Source organism: Myotis lucifugus, unplaced genomic scaffold, assembly GCF_000147115.1.
Source record: "Myotis lucifugus unplaced genomic scaffold, Myoluc2.0 scaffold_51, whole genome shotgun sequence".
NCBI classification, from domain to species: domain Eukaryota; kingdom Metazoa; phylum Chordata; class Mammalia; order Chiroptera; family Vespertilionidae; genus Myotis; species Myotis lucifugus.
In genome coordinates this window covers 677,593-697,502 of record NW_005871099.1, presented here as the reverse complement: position 1 = coordinate 697,502, position 19,910 = coordinate 677,593, and positions in this window count along the sequence as shown.

The following is a 19,910-nucleotide window of genomic DNA, read 5'->3' as shown; positions in this document are numbered from 1 at the left end:
ATTTCATCAGTTAAAACCCATTAGCAGTATTTTCCATTCTTTGTTTTTCATGTTTGTAAACTAAATCCAGTTGAGCTATATAATACTCACAAGTCATAAAGCCAAAGGACACATACTTGGATCTGGTGTGCTTCCAGTGCAAAATGCCTGTTCACTAGAGGAATCCACATAGAATTACGCAGTATTAATCAGCCCACAAAAATGTGATGCACCAAATCAGCATAGAAATGTCATGCCAAGAGGAAATCAAGAGAAAATGTTAAAATGTTTAGTATGCAACTAAACATTTAACATATTTTTACTGAGAAAAAACTGTCTTTAATTGTAAAGCTGCACTGTCACTGCTGATGCAAAATGAGAGCATTTTTTAAAGTTTACAACTTACATCCTGCCATTGGGAGATGGAAAAATAACTAGACATAATAAATATGCATTTTTTAATTTTAAAAAGTCTACACTGTATTAAAATATTATTAACTTAATTTCAGTTGTCTATTGCATGTAGCTAATTTGGGGAAGTCTTCCTTTCTATGATTTTAAAGTATCCCAAGTGTATAAACTTTTTTTTACTGATTAAAGGTCATTATTTTGCAGACACATATTTTTCAATAGACTAATGCAGCATTGGGGGAGAGTGAGAGAGAGAGAGAGAGAGAGAGAAGAGAAGAGAGAAGAGAGGAGAAAGGGAGAGCTTTCACATTTATCTTAAGAAAGCTTTAATTTCAGAAAATGAGCAGTGTGCTGCCTGAAGAATGACTATAATGGAATAGATCATGATAGTATCACAAACTTTCAAAAGCCAGGGTGAGCCAAATATCTCAGCAGGAAATCTGGTTTGCTGTTAGGAGGACTCTCACTATGTTAATGAAAAATAGAAGGTGTGTTAGTTGTTATGCCCAGATTTCAAGATCCCCACAGACCAACAGGGAGCCATGTTCGATGCAAGAGCAAAGGATCCTTTATTATTAGTGGTACAGACCCGGGTCTGGCTCCCAGCCCCCTCTGACCCAACGGCAAGAAGTGGGGAGAGACCGCCGTGAGAAAAACCAGGGTTTTAATAGGGGGTGGAGTGAGGGGACTGTGGGCCCTGCCGATTGGCCAGGCGCAAGCCGGGTCTTGTTACATAGGATGCGGTAATTCTTATGGCGCGCACATCCCTCAACTGTCATTGTTTAGTTTAAAGAAATCCCAGGCGTGGCCAGTAGAGGCCTTGGCTTCCGGGAAGAAGGGGGTCTGAGCACATGGCTCCTACCTCAACATGGAGGATACAGGGCAAGATGGAGGGCATAGCCCTCACCCTTTCATTAGTGACTTCCCAGAGTATACCAAGGTATCAAAAACCCCAAATCATGTTGTGATTTAAACCCTGTCACTTTCCAAAAAAAATTTGAAATGACTAGTGTTAGGAAAAGTTTAGAGAGCACCTGGGAAGGCACATGGGCATTTCTTTAATTATTGTCAGCTGAATCTAGTGGCGTGGGCAAAGCCATGTCCTGGAAACATGCTTTGCAAGAGGCAGGAGTGTTGTCAGCTGGACCTTCAGTCGAGGTGCCAGGGGGTGGGTTTTGTTATTTAAATCCAGCCAAGCACCAGGAATGAATATGACTGGGGCCCACCCAAGAATGCACATAATCTCCTTTGTCTTGACTTTTAGTAAAACTTCCTGTTTTTTGCTGTATAAAATAAACACGCTGTATTGGCTCTAGGTCCCTGTCCCTGTCTCTCCATCAGAGGACAGTGGTCCCACCCGGCCCCAGCTTTCTCCTTCCATCCTTCTGTCTGTCTCTTTCTTTCATTTTCTCAATCCCCAGCAGCCCCTACTCAGGAACCAGACCGCTCTCTAGCTGTGCTGGACACGGAGAAGAGAGAAATATTCACAGAAAAGTGTACGATAACTACAGTCTCAATGCCAACATTTTCCCCAAAAAACTAGTACAAGCCTTAAGTGTTTTTATTTCATTATGATGTGCCAAGAATTATGTATTCAGAAAATAAACTCTTGGAAGGATACTTGCATTTTCATTCTGATGTGTCTCAAGTATGAATTTACCAGAGTATCAGGATTTTTTAAGGTAAAGATTTGCTCCTGCTAGAATACATTTGACAAATGGCCCCATTCAATGTGCAACTATGAGGATGGTGAGAAGGTCTTTTCCCAGGAGTGAGTCCTACCTATCAGCTTACCTTCCTATAGTAGTCTACCTTCATCCTATCTAATAAAAGAGAAACATGGTAATTAGCCGTACCTCCGCTACCCTTCCCATTAGCTAATCAGGGCGATATGCAAATTAACTGCCAGCCAAGATGGTGGCCGGCAGCCAGGCAGCTTGAAGCAAACATGAGGCTTGCTTGCTTCAGTGACAGAGGAAGCTAACGTTCCCCGCCTGCCGGCCTCTGAGCTTGCAGTTTGAAACATTGTTACAAATATAGAAGCTAAACAAAACCCCAGAAACCTGCTTTCAGCCAGCCGGGATCTCAGAGCTGGAGTTGAGACAGTGTTTCCATTATAGAACCCAAACAAACCAGATACCTGCTTTCAGCAGCCGAGGCCTCAGAGCTGGAGCCAAGCCTCAGAGCTAAAGCTGGCCCAGAATTTTAAAAAAAGAAAAAAAGGAGCGGTTGGGAGCTTCAGTCACCCGCCAGCCTGAAAACAGCCCTCAGCCCCTCACCCAGACTGGCCAGGCACCCCAGTGGGGACCCCCACCCTGAAGGGTGTGTGATCAGCTGCAAACAGCCATCAGCCCCTCACCCAGGCTGGCCAGGCACCCAAGCAGGACCCCCACCCTGATCCAGGACACCCTTCAGGGCAAACCAGCCGGCCCCCACCCATGTACCAGGCCTCTATCCTATATAGTAAAAGGGTACTATGCCTCCCAGCACCGGGATCAGCGTGACAGGGGGCAGTGCCCAAACCCCCCTGATCGCCCTGCGGCTCTGTGTGTGACAGGGGCCGGGGCCACAACCTCCCTATTCGCCCTGCTCTGTTCGTGACAGGGGAAGGCGCCCCAACCCCCTGATCGGCCCTGCTCTGTGGGTGATAGAGGGCGGCGCCCCAACCCCCCCGCCACAGGCCCTGCTCTGTGTGTGACAGGGTAGAGCCATAACCTCCCCATCGGCCCTGCCCTGAGTGTGACAGGGTGTGGCGCCCCAACCCCCTGATCCGCCCTGCTCTGTGTGTGACAGGGGGTGGTGCCCCAACTCCCCTATCGGCCCTACTCTGTGAGTGACAAGGGGGAGCTCCCCAACCCCCTGATTGACCCTGCTCTGTGCATGACAGGGTACGGAGCCCCAACACCCCTGATGGGCCCTGCTTTGTGAGTGACAGGGGGTGGCGCCGCAACCTCCCTATCGACCCTGCCTTGAGTTTGACAGGGGGCAGTGCCCCAAACCCCCCAATCGGCCCTACCCTGAGCGTGACTGAGGGTGGCATCGCAACCTCCCGATCCGCCCTGCTCTGTGCATGACAGCGGGCGGTGCCCCAACTCCCCAATCAGCCCTGCTCTGAGCCTGACCAGGGGCTGCACCTAGGGATTGGGCCTGCCCTCTGCCATCCGGGAGCAGGCCTAAGCCAGCAGGTCGTTATCTCCTGAGGGGTCCCAGACTTCAAGAGGGCACAGGCTGGGCTGAGGGACCCCCCCTCCCCCGAGTGCACAAATTTTTGTGCACCTGGCCTCTAGTATAATATAATTTTCTCAGGCCATTTTTCAGACCACTCAGTGTGAATTATAGTATTTCATAAGTTCTCCTTAAAGTATAACTATATATTTGTTTCATATTTTTTTTCCCTCTGTAAATCTACAATTGGCAAAGGAAGAAATTATTTGAAATTTTCTTATTTCATTTTTCTCCATTTGTTCTTGTTATATGTATGGTAGATAAAACAACTAAATACTAGTCAAAAATTAGCAAAAGGAAAAAAAAAATGTGTGGTGATTTTTAAAAATATTTGGTCATACCATAGAAAAGGAACAAATGTAGTTAACTTCCATAGAATCCTAGAATTTTTAAAATATATTTTATTGATTTTTTACAGAGAGGAAGGGAGAGGGAGAAGGATTTAGAAACATCGATGAGAAAGAAACATCGATCAGCTGCCTCCTGCACACTCCCTACTGGGGATGTGCCCACAACCAAGGTACATGCCCCTGACTGGAATCGAACCTGGGGACCCTTGAGTCCACAGGCCAATGCTCTATCCACTGAGCCAAACCAGTTAGGGCGAATCCTAGAATTTTGAAGCAGGAGGTAGCTTTGGATTCATCCAGTCCAGCTGTTTTTAACCAGAAAGCAACATCAGAAGCCCATGGTCTTCACCACTGAGCTGCTTCTCTAGGAGATGAGCTGAGTGAAGCCCCTTGGATCCCTCTGTGTTAAGCATGGTTTGGGGAAACGGAGTATGTTACCTCTGCCCCAGAAAAAGAATATAAAGTAGCTGAAAGAGAAAAATCCAAACAACTCTGCAAGGGGTCTTAAAATTGATATAGAGCACACTGACAGCCTAAAGTGCAGGGTGGAACATCCTGCCAAGATGAGACAATAATATGCTTACATTTTAGATCACAGAACTGGCCTCAGAGAACCAGAGAAATCGTTGAGGCAAATTACATTGCATGATATGCCAGCATAAAACTGAGGCAGATAAACACTGAGACATGAACAACCTCTTTCTGGCAGTGAGGAGGGGACTGGAATTTTTCTGAGTTTTCAACTTAATCCATTCAATGACTATGTATTCAGTATCTGTTCTGTGCCATGCACTGACACAAAATAGAAATCCTGGACCTCTTGAAGTTTAAACTCCAGCAAAATTGGACTATATTTATACTGAAAAGACAAGATTAAATTTTCTGAATCTGAAAGATAAGTGTTCAATGCCAGAAATATATTGAATTGCAGAAAATAAATATAAAATTATAGTTTGTTGTGCATGATATGCAAAGAGTATTTGGCACAGCCCTCCTCATGTAGTAACTACTCAAAAATGTTAATTCTGTTTTCTAGTACTCCCACCCCTTAAAATAAAACCAAATCTGGAATTTATTTTATTATTTTTATACTTCATAATATATTATCTTTTTTTTCATTAATCTGTCAATGTGATTTCCTGTTTTTATCTTTTCAATTATTTTACTAATATTTAACATATTCTATTATTTTTATTAATGAGAAATTATTTAGGGCTAAATGATAAATCATTTAAAGGGTCTTCTCATAAGAGCTTTACATGCCTTCACATTTTTTGATATGTAGAATTATAAAAATATTCAAAATTCTAGAGTTTATTCATGTTTTACCCAATAGTTAGGGGAGTTTAAAAATATTCTTATTTATTTGATAGTACTCTTTTCTCTTAATTTAAAAGTTAAACTTTAATGCTATTGCTTTATTTCTCCTTTAAAAATTATTGACACTTCCTTTCTATGCTAACTTATATTTAGTTAGAGGCCGATGCATGAAATTCATGCACAAGAGGGGGTGTCTCTCAGCCAGGCTTGCACCCTCTCCAATCCAGGACTGCTGGCTCCTAACCACTCACCTGCCTGCCAGCCTGATTGCCCCCTAATTGCTCCCCTGTCGGCCTGATTGACACCTAACTGCCCTGGCCTGCAGGCCTGATCTCTCCCCCAACTGCCCTCCCCTGCTGGCTTGATGGCCCCCAACTGCCCTCCCCTACAGGCCTGGTTGCCCCCAACTGCCCTCCCCTGCATGCCTGGTTGCCCCCAACTGCCCTCCCCTGCTGGCCATCTTATGGTGGCCATCTTGTGCTTGCCATCTTGTGATGGCATGAGGGTGGCCATCTGTGGCGGCCATCTTGTGATGATGTTGCGCAAGGGCATCGTGCAATGCCACCAAGGCTTTTATTATATAGGGTATTTGTAACTATTCTACAGAGACTTGAAAATAAATTTTGTTCCTATCTTTTAGAATATTTCAACATTATTTATTTTATTATTCCTTTTCTCCTGCCCTGTATATCACTGAACATGAATGAAGTTGATGAGAAATTCAGTTTTGTTTTAGACAATCCTTTAGCTTATGAAAATAAAGAAAAAAATATCTAACAATAAAAAGGGGGAATGGAAAAGAAGTTATAACACAGGTATAGAGATTTATGTAAATGTTTAGATGTATATTAACTTTTTAAAGAACACAGATGAATTATGATAACTATATGCAGTCATATGAAATACAATATTAAATTTTATTAATGGTGTACAACATTATTTATCTTGTATTTAAATGATAATCTCTAATATTATATTCAATTGATTCCATGTAACAAAAGTTCTGTTCATTATGTCACTAGAAAAACTTTTGAAGGAGATAAGAATATTATATGCAAATATTTGGGGAATTTAATGAGAAGGAATTCAACTTACTCTGTTTAATTCCAAGTAAAATACCTAGAAAAAATAATATTTCAGACATACTTTAATATAGAAATGAGCTTCTCTGGGAAATGATATGCTTACAGGAACAGTTCAGTCTATGACTGCTAGAGTTACTATAAAGAAGGCAGGTTGAGTTAGATGCTTTCTAAGACTCCCTCTAACTCTTGTATTCTATTATTCTGTAAAAAAAGATAATAAAAGAAAACATAAAAAATACTTCTCTCTGCAACCATGTTAGTTACTCCAATAAAAAATATAATATATGCTGTCATAATTCATTATTAACTTTAGAATATTGACAACTTGTTCAGCAATAAATTAAAGGCATGCCTTACTTAAAGGCACATATACATTCTGATAAATTTGTCTTTAAGAGATTGTGTCATTGTGTAAGCATCATAGAGTGCACTTACACACACCTAGATGATATAGCCTACTATACACCTAGGACAGTGGTCAGCAAACTCATTAGTCAACAGAGCCAAATATCAACAGTATAATGATTGAAATTTCTTTTGAGAGCCAATTTTTTTAAACTTAAACTATATAGGTAGGTACATTGTTATTAACTTAATTAGGGTACTCCTAAGGCTTAACAGTGATGGCGAACCTATGACACGCGTGTCAGAGGTAACACACTAACTCATTTTTTTGGTTGATTTTTCTTTGTTAAATGGCATTTAAATATATAAAATAAATATCAAAAATATAAGTCTTTGTTTTACTATGGTTGCAAATATCAAAAAGTTTCTATATGTGACACGGCACCAGAGTTAAGTTAGGGTTTTTCAAAATGCTGACACGCCGAGCTCAAAAGGTTCACCATCACTGGTTAGGAAGCCACACTCAAGGGGCCAAAAAGCCGCATGTGGCTCACGAGCCGCAGTTTGCCGACAACAGACTAGGCTATATAGTAGATGCTACAAACCTATACAACATGTTACTCTACTGACTACAGTAGGCAATTATAGCACAATGGTAAGTATTTGTGTATCTAAACATTGAAATGGTACAGTAAAAATACATTATAAAAGATAAAAATGGCACACCTGTATAGGACTTACCATGAATGGAACTTCTAGGACTGGAAGTTGCTCTGGTGAGTTAGTGAGTGAGTGCTGAGTGAATGTGAAGGCCTAGGACATTACTGTCCACTACTGTAGACTTGGTAAACACTTTCCTAAAAGCCTTCCTCTGTTTCCTTCTGACTGAGCTAGAAATAAAACATTGAATCTGTCAGTGCTGCTCTATGAACAGGAACATGGGCTGGATTGATTGGAAATATTGAGGAGGAACTGGCTGGATAAGGCAGAGATCACCATAACAGTGACTGCAAGGAGGGAGTATAAAGTGGCCTGAGGATTGGTAGGAATAAAAAATCAAAATGGAGCACGGCTGGTGTTGCTCAGTGGTTGAGTGTCAACCTATGAACCAGGAGGCCATGGTTTGGTTCCCAGTCAGTATACACGCTGGAGTTGCAGGCTCAATCTCTGGTAGAGGATATGCAGGAGGCAGCAGATCATTGATTCTCTCTCATCACTGATGTTTCTATCTCTCTCTACTTCTCCCTTCCTCTCTGAAATCAAAATATATGTTTGTTTAAAAAACAAAAATAAATCAAGATGGAGAGATAAAAGAACATAGGGGCCTGTCATGTGGTTTTGTCTATTGCATGTTAGAACAGTGGTCAGATTGAATAATGTTGTGGCAACCATTCAAAAACAATGACTTTAATTTAACTTGAAATTAAAACCACACTGAGATATCACTTCATACCCGTCTGAATGGCTATCATCAATAAATCCCCAAATGACAAGTGTTGGTGAGGTTATGGAGAAAAAGGGACCCTAGTGCATTGTTGGAGAAAATGCAGATCAATGTAGCTACTATGTATGTCCTTTTTCAACCTTTTGAGAGTTTCCTCAGTAACTCCACTTCTGTGGATTTATCCCAAGAAATCCAAAACATTAATTAAAAAAATATATGCATTTCTATGTTCACTGCAGCATTATTTACAATAGTCATGATATGGAAGCCACATGTGTGTCCATCAATAGCCAAGTGCATAAGTAAGCTGTGGTACATATATACAATGGAATATTATTTGTCCATAAAAAATGAAATCTTGCCATTTGTGACAGCATGGATGGCCTAGAAGGTATTGTGCTCAGTGCAGTAAGTCAGTCAGAGAAAGACAAATACCATACGATTTCACTTTTTGGAATCCAACGATCAAAATAAACGAGCAAAGAAAGTTGAAACAGACTCATAGATACAGAAAGAGAGCTGGTGGTTGCCAGAGGGGAAGGGGGCTTGGGGCACTGGGTGAATAGGTGAAGGGATTAAGAAGCACACATTGGTAGGGGCAAAATCGTCATGGGGAAGTAACTAAAGCATAGGAAATAGAGTCCAGAATATTGTGATAACTATGTGTGGTGCCATTGGGGTGTGGGAAATGTTGAGGTGTCACTATGTAAAGTATATAATTGTCTAGCAGCTCTAAGCTGTACACCCAAACCAAATACATAATAAAAAAAGTTGGTACAAATAACAAAAAGTAAAAAATATTATTTTGTCAGTTTCAGGTGTACAGCAGAGGCTGTAGAAATATTTGTAAATATTGAACGTGGACTACAATAAAACACTATCTGGAAATCACAAAGTTAAATTCTTTCTTATATTAATTAAGATGCTGTTGGTTCTAGTTAATGGGATGTCCAACTAATGGTGCTTAATAAAGACCTCATCCCACTCAGTTAAAAAAAAAAAGACAATGCTTCACATAAAGAGGGGATAGACCTGAGGACTCAATATTTTGACTGTGAATTTGTTTTTGGTTCTATTAACCCCATCTGGCACAAAGGACTCTCTTTGGTATTGAATTGGTGGAAGAAATAATACTTATCTATGTTTTACATCATTTCAACCTGAAAATATTTACAAAGTGCAGGGCCAGGCTGGCCCCACACCACCACAGAAAGCTTCTACTCAAGTGTCAGTGGCACTTACTGCCTGTTATTTCCTATGGGCCTGTGTCCTTGTATGGGGTCTTAGGTCCTCAACAAAGAATTTACAGCAATGGACTCTGAAGACCATCAGGCTATATAGATCTGGGAGGCTCTAGTGCCCTCTGAATATGTAGTACTGTGTGTGTGTGTTGGGGGGAGGGGGGTGTCAGGCTCCTCTTTGCTGAAACAGGTCAGTGGCTGACTGATTTGATTTGTACATGACATGTGCACTCAAAATCGAGGTGCTAAGAGCAAGAGGGAATCTTGCCAGGTCCCACAAATCCTCCTGAACCACATAGCTTTCCATTTCTTTCAGGAAATTCAGTTCCGCTCCATTATAACCTCATGGGACCACTATCATATATGTAGTCCATTATAGACCAAAATGTTGTTGTGTAGCACATGAGTATACATATTTAAATTAAGAAGATGAGTTTTCTACTTCTTGTAATGCCAAGTTAAAATCAAACATTTTATGGTTTTATGGTGGGGATGTTAAATAGTTTACCCATGATATCTCTGGTAAATGAGATGGTATTAATTATTAATTAGGCACTTTGGGTTATTTGTAAAAGCTATTTGCACTCAAAAGATACAGGAAAGAAGGGAACATTCTTAAATTTTGCCACTTGGTCATTCTTCTTTCCCCTCCCCCTTTATTATTAAGAATTTTACATTTTTATTAGTAAATGCTAAATATAACTGAAGACATGAGATAAGAAGAAATAAAATCAAGCAATTGATGTTGAACTTTTATTTATTCTGTGATTAAATTCTCTCTTTTAGGCTTCTGAGATTCTAGATGGATATTTGGACATATAGATTTGTCTAAACCGAGTGGGTTTAAAAGGCACTTAAGAGAACACTTACCTGATGGATTTTTTTTTCAAATTTTATAGCTTCAAGTTTATTTTTAATGAGATCCAAATGGGTTTTCAAATATACAATCATTTGAAAAGCTCTGACATGCTCATAGTACTCTTGTAAAAGAAAGAAATGGATTGGAAGGTCCTGAATCATTTTAGATCTAAGTATATCAAATTGTTAGCAATAAATAATTAGAAATTAGAAACCACCTCAGAAAAACATCTCAATGAGCCTATTTATTAAACACTGACTTTTTCTGGCTCAAAAATATTTGAAGTTATTCCATCTAAATGTCATAATAAACCAATCTGCCTCCATAAATTAGGTTTGTCTCTTAATATTGCTGGTGAGAAAAAGCAATAACTTGAAAATCACTTTGCTAAGCCATTTTATAATGATGTAGTTCATGGATCCATACATTTAATATTGTATCAATGACTATGTTTCCTTATAAAGCCATACAAAAATGAAAAGCAAGTAGAAACACAAACATGTTGTAATCAGAAATGCATATAAAATAAAAGAGTCATAGGTCAATTTTGAAATACTGAGAGTAAAATAAAAACTGTGTTTAACTAGACAACATATTAATATTAGTTTAAGTAAAAATGTTCTCATTTCATATTTTCCATATATTTCTTTAGTCACCTGTATGATCTATCTATCTATCTATATATATATATATATATATAAAAGCCTCCTATGCAAATTATCCCCAGGGGAGTTTGGGAGACTGATCGCTTGTTGTGGTGACTGCTGGTAAATACCAGCAGGCCCTGTCTTACATGACCAACATATTTAAGTAACTCCTACATGTTAAGGATTACAGTGTGCCTTCCCCGAAAGATATCTTAAAGTCCTAACCTCTAGTACCTCTGAATGTGATCTTATTTGGAAACTAGTAGTCTGGGTCCTGGGAAGGAAGTCTGACCCCTGAGATTCCACAGTCTGTTCCATGCTTCTATGTCTCTGAATCTATTTTGTTCATCAGTCTATTTTGTTCATTTGATTCCACATGTGAGTGAGATCATGTGATACTTGTCTTACTTTGACTGGCTTATTTCACTTAGCATAGCACTCTCCAGGTCCATCCATGCTGTTGCAAATGGTAAGAGTTCTTCTTTTTCACAGCTGTCTAGTACTCCATTGTATAAATGTACCACAACTCTTTTATCCACTCATCTGGTGATATTTTAAATTTACATGTGAGTTTCAAGATCTCTTCATGTGGAATAAATATATATCAACCATAAAAGATCTTACTTAAAAGTTCATGATGTATTGGTTTTTTTCTTAGGTCTGCTGTGACAAAATACCACAATCTGGGATGGCTTAAACACAGAAATGTATTATCTCACAGCTCTGGAGGTTAGACATTTCAAATTAAGGTGTCAGCAGGGTTTATTCCTCCTAAAGGGTCTGAAGGACCATCTGTTCCCTCCATTGCTCCTGGCTTCTGGTGACAGCCAGCAACCCTTAGAGTTCCTCAGCTTGTAGATGCATCACACCAATCCCTGCTTCTCTCTTTACATGGCAGACTTCCTGTGTGTGTCTGCCTCCCCATGGTGTCCTCCTCTTATGTGTATCTGTGTTGTCCACATTTCCCCTTTATTACAAGGGCACCAGTCATTAAGTTAAGGATTCCCTTTCTCTGATATGATCTCAACTGACCTGTGCTAATTACATTTGCAAACAATCCTATCTATATATATAAAAGGCTAAGCGACCGTCTCACCGTCCAACTGGCTGGTGGGTATGACATGCACTGACCACCAGGGGGCAGATGCTCAATGCAGGAGCTGACGAGCTGCAGTGACTTGGCAGCGGTGGTTCTTGGGTGACACACCCTGGAACCAGAGAGGAGGGAGTCCGATTGTGGGGCCACATGATTCCACCTTTGGCCATGGCTTATGTTGTTGCTGGGACACTGTCGGCCCTGAATCTGGTTTACTGCACACTTGCATTTGCATTCCACACCCTGTACAACAGCAACTTTGCAGAGTGCCCTCTCACACTCCGGGACCCCTCAGGGGGTGTTGGAGAGCCGGTTTTGGCCCATTCCCCGCAGGCCAGGCTGAGGGACCCCACCTGCCAGAGGGACCCCGCTCACTCCACAGAAGCCCTTCTAGCCAAGGCGCTGCCCCAGGTGCGGCCGATCAGGGAGGAACCAGGGGAGGTTGGCTCCAGGGCATGTCTGACCCTTTTCGCCCAGTCCCGCTCCGCCAGCCACCTTCTAATTAATTTTCTTTCAATGTGCACAAATCCATGCACCAGGCTACTAGTTTCCAAATAAGATCACATTCAGAGGTACTAGAGGTTAGGACTTTAAGATATCTTTCAGGGAAGGCACACTGTAATCCTTAACATGTAGGAGTTACTTAAATATGTTGGTCATGTAAGACAGGGCCTGCTGGTATTTACCAGTCTTTGATTCACCTTTCCTTCTACCACACATGGTTAGATGATATTTTGTAGGAACTTTGCACCAGAGTGAGGCCATGTGATCATTTCTTACCCATGGAATATGAACAGAAGTGATTGAAGTGATTTATAATATATGCAGGTTGAGCAGTTAAGGGGCCAGATGCTCCCTCCCTTTCCTCCTTCTACTTTCTCTCATCACTAACTCTGCTGTTAAGACACTAAACTTCTAGTAAATAACTACTGGCAGAGATATTTCAGAGATAGAGCCCAAATTTTGGAGTAACTCTGCAAACTGCTTCTTCCGCTATCCCTACTTGTATTGGGATATTATTTGATTAAGAAAACAACTTTTATTATGTAATATTTATAAGACTTGAAAATTATTTATTGAACAATTAGAAAAGAAAAAAACTTTAAGTGGATGCTATGGTTGATAAGAAACTTATGACAGTGTCCTGGAATGAGGGATCCAGTCATGTAGCCATAAAACCCTAAATCAAAATGTCACCTACAACAACTTGGAAAGCAAAATATAGCCTTATTTAGCTTGTGTCTCTGCTCAATGGCTCCTAGAGGCTTCCTTTGACAGTATATTACCAGAAAAAAAAATGAGACTAGAACGTAATTGGCCAGTTTGTGAGCAAAAATAAAAAGTAGAGAAAGTCCATAAATTTTAAACTTTTCAGAGTCTTAAAAGCCAAGTACTTTTCTCCACCCAAAAATGATATATAGGGATTAAAAAGAAACAAGAAAAAATAAAGATCCAGTGAGAATCCTCAGTTGAACTGTTGACTTGGTCTTGAAGTAACTATCACATGAAGGATGTTACTTCACATGCAATCACTTTGCTCCAGGTGGGCCCTAATGGCCCAGATTTAGTTAAGGAAAAACCATGGGGCAAAACAAGTAAAGAAATAAATCATATTTAAAATCTATGTCTAAAAAAGAACTTTGGGAGTGGTTCCTGGCACATGGTGCTAACTGGGAACAAATAGATGAAAAGTATAAAAGGTTTTAAAGATAGTTGATATGCCAAAGAAACATTGAGTTTGGAATTTTAAAAAGTCCTGTAGCTGTTAAGAGAGTCATAAAATGATATTCACATTAAATCCTAGATATGCCAAAGGAATTTGATCCTCAGTGAGTGGGAAAACTTTTAAAAAATATTCTGTGAGTAGTTAGAATGAGATTTGCTATAGGCTAAGAGTTTTTCTACTTGCTAGAAGAACATTGTTGAAAGCATTGCTCATGAAGATAATCTAGACCAGAAGAGCCTGTTGTAAATTCCTTTTAAAACCCCACTTCACACAAAATAAAAATTTAAAAATCCTTTATTTTCCAAATTTTTTATTAAAAAAAGAAAGTGCTTAATTAAATTAATAATTACTTGTCTTAGTAATTTACTTAAGTAGTTAACTTTTTTTTTTCTTTGTCTTCATGGCTCCTTATGTTTTAACAGTGCATTTTATTGCAATTTGCTTAAACTAATTTCTGGAAGTATATCTGATATAAATTATAATGAATGAATGATGAATTTGCTGTGAGAATTGACTTCAGATTATAATGGCTACTACCACTCCTTATTTTTTTTCTAAAGTGTATGAAGTGAGTACCTGGGTGTTTTATGTATATGTGATGAGAGAGATTTATTGGCAGAACCAAGATTAGAGTAGGAGAAAATCTATTGCTGAAGAAAATGTTGTTTTATGCTGCCATTGTTAGAGGGCTGAATATTTCTTGACTCTAGGCAATTCCATCTATCTGTATGCTTGTGTTTAGATCTCACTGCTATATTCAAATCACATAACATAGAAATCATATTAAATATCCCCTTTATGCCTTGGCTCGGTGGATAGAGTGTCAGTCCCCGGACTGAAGGGTCATGGGTTCAATTCTGGTCAAGGGCATATATCTGGGTTGCAGGCTCAATCCCCGGCCCTGGTCTGGGCGTGTGTGGGAGGCAACCAATGGTTGTGTCTCTCTCACAACAATGTTTCTCTCTCTCCCCCCCTCCCTTCCACTCTAAAATAATCACTGGAAAAATATCTTCTGGTGAAGATTAACGAATATATAGACTGTAGTCATGACTCAGGTTTGTTTCATGTATGCCTTTGAAATTTATATCTTGCAATAGTAAAGAAATGTGAAGAAAATGGGACACCAAGAACATATTGATAGTGACTAAAAGAGAAAACTATGACACACTCAGAAGTTAAATACTTAAGAACTTAAATTCACAAATTAGTGCTGGGGATATAGAGCTGTTGTGATGTAGATTGAAGACAACACAGCACTTTGAGTGTTCAGGGGAAAAAATTAGTGCATTATTTTTAGAAGTGTGTTCTATGAAAGCAAGTTCCAGGGTAAAATAGGTTATGTACTAGACTAAAAATAAATTCTGCAGGTTTCTTAAAGATATCCCTTAATGTGCTGATATACATTGTAAGCCAAAAAACTGTATGGCAGGGACATGTTGGAGTATAATATGCAGAGTTGTCATACCTTTGGCAATGAAACTCATATTAATGTAGCCTTTCTTAGCCCCAATGTTCCAAGAATTGCATTTAGAAAAATGATTGATTCTAGAAATTAAGCAGCAATTACAGGAACGTCTATGTGATACTATCAATGTAAAGTAGTATTAACAGTGATAATCAAACATAATATACCCCATTTGAAATATCTTCCTGACTTTGCAGTGAATGTATCTGATGCAACAAGCATATATTACTAATTATGCTTTGGATATCTTAATTTCATTCTTCAATCTTAGTTTTCTTTTTCTGACCACAACCACAACATTATCCCACTTGTTTTAACAATATATGCTTGTATTTAAAATAAAGAGGCATTACCAGGCTGACATGGCTCAGTGGTTGAGCATCAACTTATGAACCAGGAAGTCACAGTTCAATTCCCGGTCAGGGCACATGCCCATATTGCAGGCTTGAGACCCAGTATGGGGTGTGCAAAAGGTAGCCGATCAATGATTCTCATCATTTAATGCTGGGGGGTCTTTCCCAGCATCGAGAAGGGTTCAGGAATCTGGAGAAGGCGCTTCGTGTAAATTAATAAAGAGACTAGAAATATAATATAAATTTATAATCCATGGGGGAGCCAGAGGAGGGCTTAGCTTCAGTAACCAAGTTCTCTGAATCTCTGGACCCCTTGCTCTTTATTAACACAAATTATCCTAAAGCAAAGCTGATATACATATCAAAGGCAAGGTTTAGTGTACAGTAGGCATTGTCAATTTTGGGGAACTGCCTTTGGCTGTTCAGGTGTTTGGCCAGCAGGAGGCAATAACATGTAGATTAAATGCCCTCAGCTGTCTGATTACAGGCAATTATATATGCAGATCCTCAGGTTTTGGGGAAATGCCTTCGGCCACTCCAGTAGGCAACAATATGTATTCAGCCCTGCTGAATATAGAAGCCCATCAACCTTTTGAGAACTTCTTGCATTTATTATGACATGCTGGAATTATCTCTCACTCTCCCTTCCTTTCTGAAATCAATACAAATATATTTAAAAAATAAAGAGACGCCCAACTGGCATGGCTCAGTGGTTGAGCATCAGCCTATGAACCAGAAGGTCACAGTTCGATTCCTAGTCAGGGCACATGCCTGGGTTGCAGGCTCGATCCCCAGTGAGAGGTGTGCAGGAGGCAGCCAATCAATGATTCTTTCTCACTATTGGTGATTCTATCTCTCTCTCCCTCTCCTTTCTTCTCTGAAATCAATAAAAATATATTTTAAAAAAAGAGGCATCTCAGCAATAAGTCAAGTACCCTGTACTGCCATGCAATATTTGCAGAAGTGAGTGGTATGCCTCAGGCTTATGCAGATGCAAAGCATAGAAAGCAGCTGTACCTTGGAGACAGTTACATTTGTGTTGGATGTGTACTTACAATATTCTAATATGATTTGCCATACAGATATCCAGATATTGACCATGCTGTTTATTTCTCTGGATAATAAAAATGGCTAGATATAGAAAGGTAACTTATAGCAAGAGGCCAGGTAATTGGAAATGTGTCAGAAGTGGTGTATTTGAAAGAACACTTGACAAGCCCATTAATTTCAGCACTTTTGGGTGAGTCATTTAATTTCTATAGGTTCGAGTAATAAAGAAGTTGTAAGAGATTTTTGCTAAGATACTTACAGTTCCAACAGTTTATTAAAATATTTGGTTGACTTACATTATCTATATATAAAAAGGCAGCGACCAGAAGCCAACCAGATGCCATAACTACTGGAAGACTGGTCCCTATGATGCCCACTGGGCCTGCGAACTGCCTGATCTGGGGATGGGGCTGACTGGCCAACCTCCCACAGCCAGCTCCGCCCCCGATCGGTTCCCCCACACCAATCAGGGCTGGAGCTGGGGCTGGCCAGCCAACCTCCCACAGCCCCTCCACCAGCCACTGACCCTGGATCGCCCCCCCCCTCCTCCATTCAGGGATCTGCCAGCCAGCCCACCGCCCACAGCTGGCCTTGCCCCCAAACACCCCCCCACCCCAATTGGGGGTGGGGCCCACCAGCCAAATTCTCTCGGCCCTTCTCCCCAGCCAGCTGGCCCTAATCACCGGATCAGGGAGGGTGGGTCAGCCAACCTCTCGCCATCTCCTCCTCCAAACAGGCCTGGCCCTGATCCGTCTGGATTGGGGCCGGTCCATGCATGAATTTGTGCATTGGTCCTCTAGTGTGTGTGTGTTAGTGTGTGTGTGTGTGTGTGTGTGTGTGTGTGTGTGTATGAAAACATGGCTATTTTCCCCCAGTTTATATGTGGTCAAACACTTTAGACTGATTCAATGAATGTTCACTTTATTATGATGCGCTTTCTATCTAAAAGAAGTTATTCTTATTACAGCATGAAGGTATATCTACTTTCTGAATGAGTAAATTACCCTAATTAATGTTTCTTTTGTAAGTATAATATCACAAAAATATTGTAAATTCATAATTATCAGAGGTTTTTCTTTTTTTAAAACAGACTATAATTATATTTAATACACAAGTTTGATACAACCAAAAAGTAAAACACCAGAGTAAATTAATAACAAAAACATGGTATTTCATTTGCAATGCATGAGAAATGGTTAACATCTTTAGTCATAAACAAGCTCTTAAAGACCCATCAGAGGTTTTTCAATCTTATAATAAAACTTTGATAAAACAGTCTAATAAGTGATTCTGGGAGGAGGAGCCAAAATGGGTTTAAGGCTCATGAGCTGTGATCAATTTTGGAATTTATTTTATACCTAAGAAGCTATTCTTTCAGAGTCTAATAATCAATTCAGCAATAATTGCCTCCAAAAATCTAATACTGAATTCAAAATTAATAGACATTTACTCATAGGGCATTTTGTTTCCATTTTATTGTTATTGATCCTCAAACGCCTTGTTGATTGAGGCAGTGTTCAACCCTTTAGAAAGTGTTCTACCACCATCTAGTGTCACCAAATAGGAATTTCATTTTCAGCTTATAGATTTTTAAATTTATGAAATTTTGTATGATTTTGACAATATAAGATTTGTGATACACTTCAAGTGTCAACATTTAAAAGAGGCAATACTGTCTTTGCAAGATAAATATAAACAAATTATCCAAAAATGTGCCTAATAGTACATTTATTATATTTATAAGTATAAATAATTTATTATACTTAATATCCAATATAAATATTTATTGAAGAATTTTATTTCTGAGTTACAAAAAGACAAATAATTGATAATCTACTTTTTAAATGCACTGAAATATATGGCATATAATTCCCTATTCTAAAACTCAATCCACTATTCACTGTTCAATTCAACATTACTTGCATCTTAGAAACCTTGTTGATGAATTCAAAACCCGTTATACATTTAAAATTGCAAATAATATCTTTCTGTCTCATAGTTTTATGGGTCTTGTATGTTCAAATTAAATTTGTTTTTCTCTGGTTAAAAAAAATAAAATGAAATGGCAAATAATGTGTTAGTAATTTTCCATCTTAACTTCCACATGTTTTTGTGTTATTCAACCAGTGTAATCAGTACTTCTAGTTACAATTCTGATTGGTTTGCATTCTGTATCTTTATTTAATACATTTTAATTCATCTGCAATTATAATCTAATGCTGGAATGTTGTTCTGTGTTAGATTATTTTACATTTCATTAGCAGTTAATCAGTTAATGTTTACTATGCACCCAGTACTCTTATGACCTTGAAGAGTAACATCCTCCTTATCTCAAAATATTTTGTTCTTTTGATCTTTAGTCAATCTTGTATACAATATAATCAATATTAAAAATTGTATATTGACCAAGTAGAAAACATAGCAATTATTAATCTATTTATGGGCATGTTAGTAGTTTTAAAAAACTGCTCTTAAAGTATATATATAGCATTAACATAACAGATAATGTCCTTGTTTTATTAAAATCTTTTGATACTTAGGACCCATTAACAGCCACACACACAAAAAAATATCCTACTACCTCTCGTTATCATGAGCCCACCTGGTTCAAATTTTGACACAATGACTAACGGAGTCACACAAAAACCACAGTCCTATGCTAATCACATTTTATAACAATGGCAAATTTTGGACATAATCTGATAAGGAGAGAGATTAGTAGTTGTCTTAAAGCTGACTGCAATTGCCGTAACCGGTTTGGCTCAGTGGATAGAGCGTCGGCCTGCGGACTGGGGGGTCCCGGGTTTGATTCCGGTCAGGGCATGTACTTGGTTGCAGGCACACCCCCAGTGCGGGGTGTGCAGGAGGCAGCTGGTCGATGTTTCTCTCTCATCGATGTTTCTGACTCTCTATCCCTCTCCCCTTCCTATCTGTAAAAAGTCAATAAAATATATTTAAAAAAAAAAAAAAAAAAGCTGACTGCAATGTTCTGAGTTTCTAAAATTTGATCTCTGATCATTTGCCATTTCTATTTATTTGTACATCAGAGGAGAATGCTGAAGTGTTTTATACACTACTTACAAGCTCATCCTATCCAAATTTACTTCTCTGTTCTGGGGTCTTTCCTGGGATCCAGACTCACATATCAAATTGCCTTATCTACATTTCTACTTGAAGAACTAATTGGCATTTCAAAATGCACATGTTCAAAACTAAACTTCTTCCCTCACATGTTCCCTTACTTGTATTCTCCTTTTTTATATATGTTGTTATTATTATTATTATCATTATTATTGATTTTAGAGAGAAAGGGG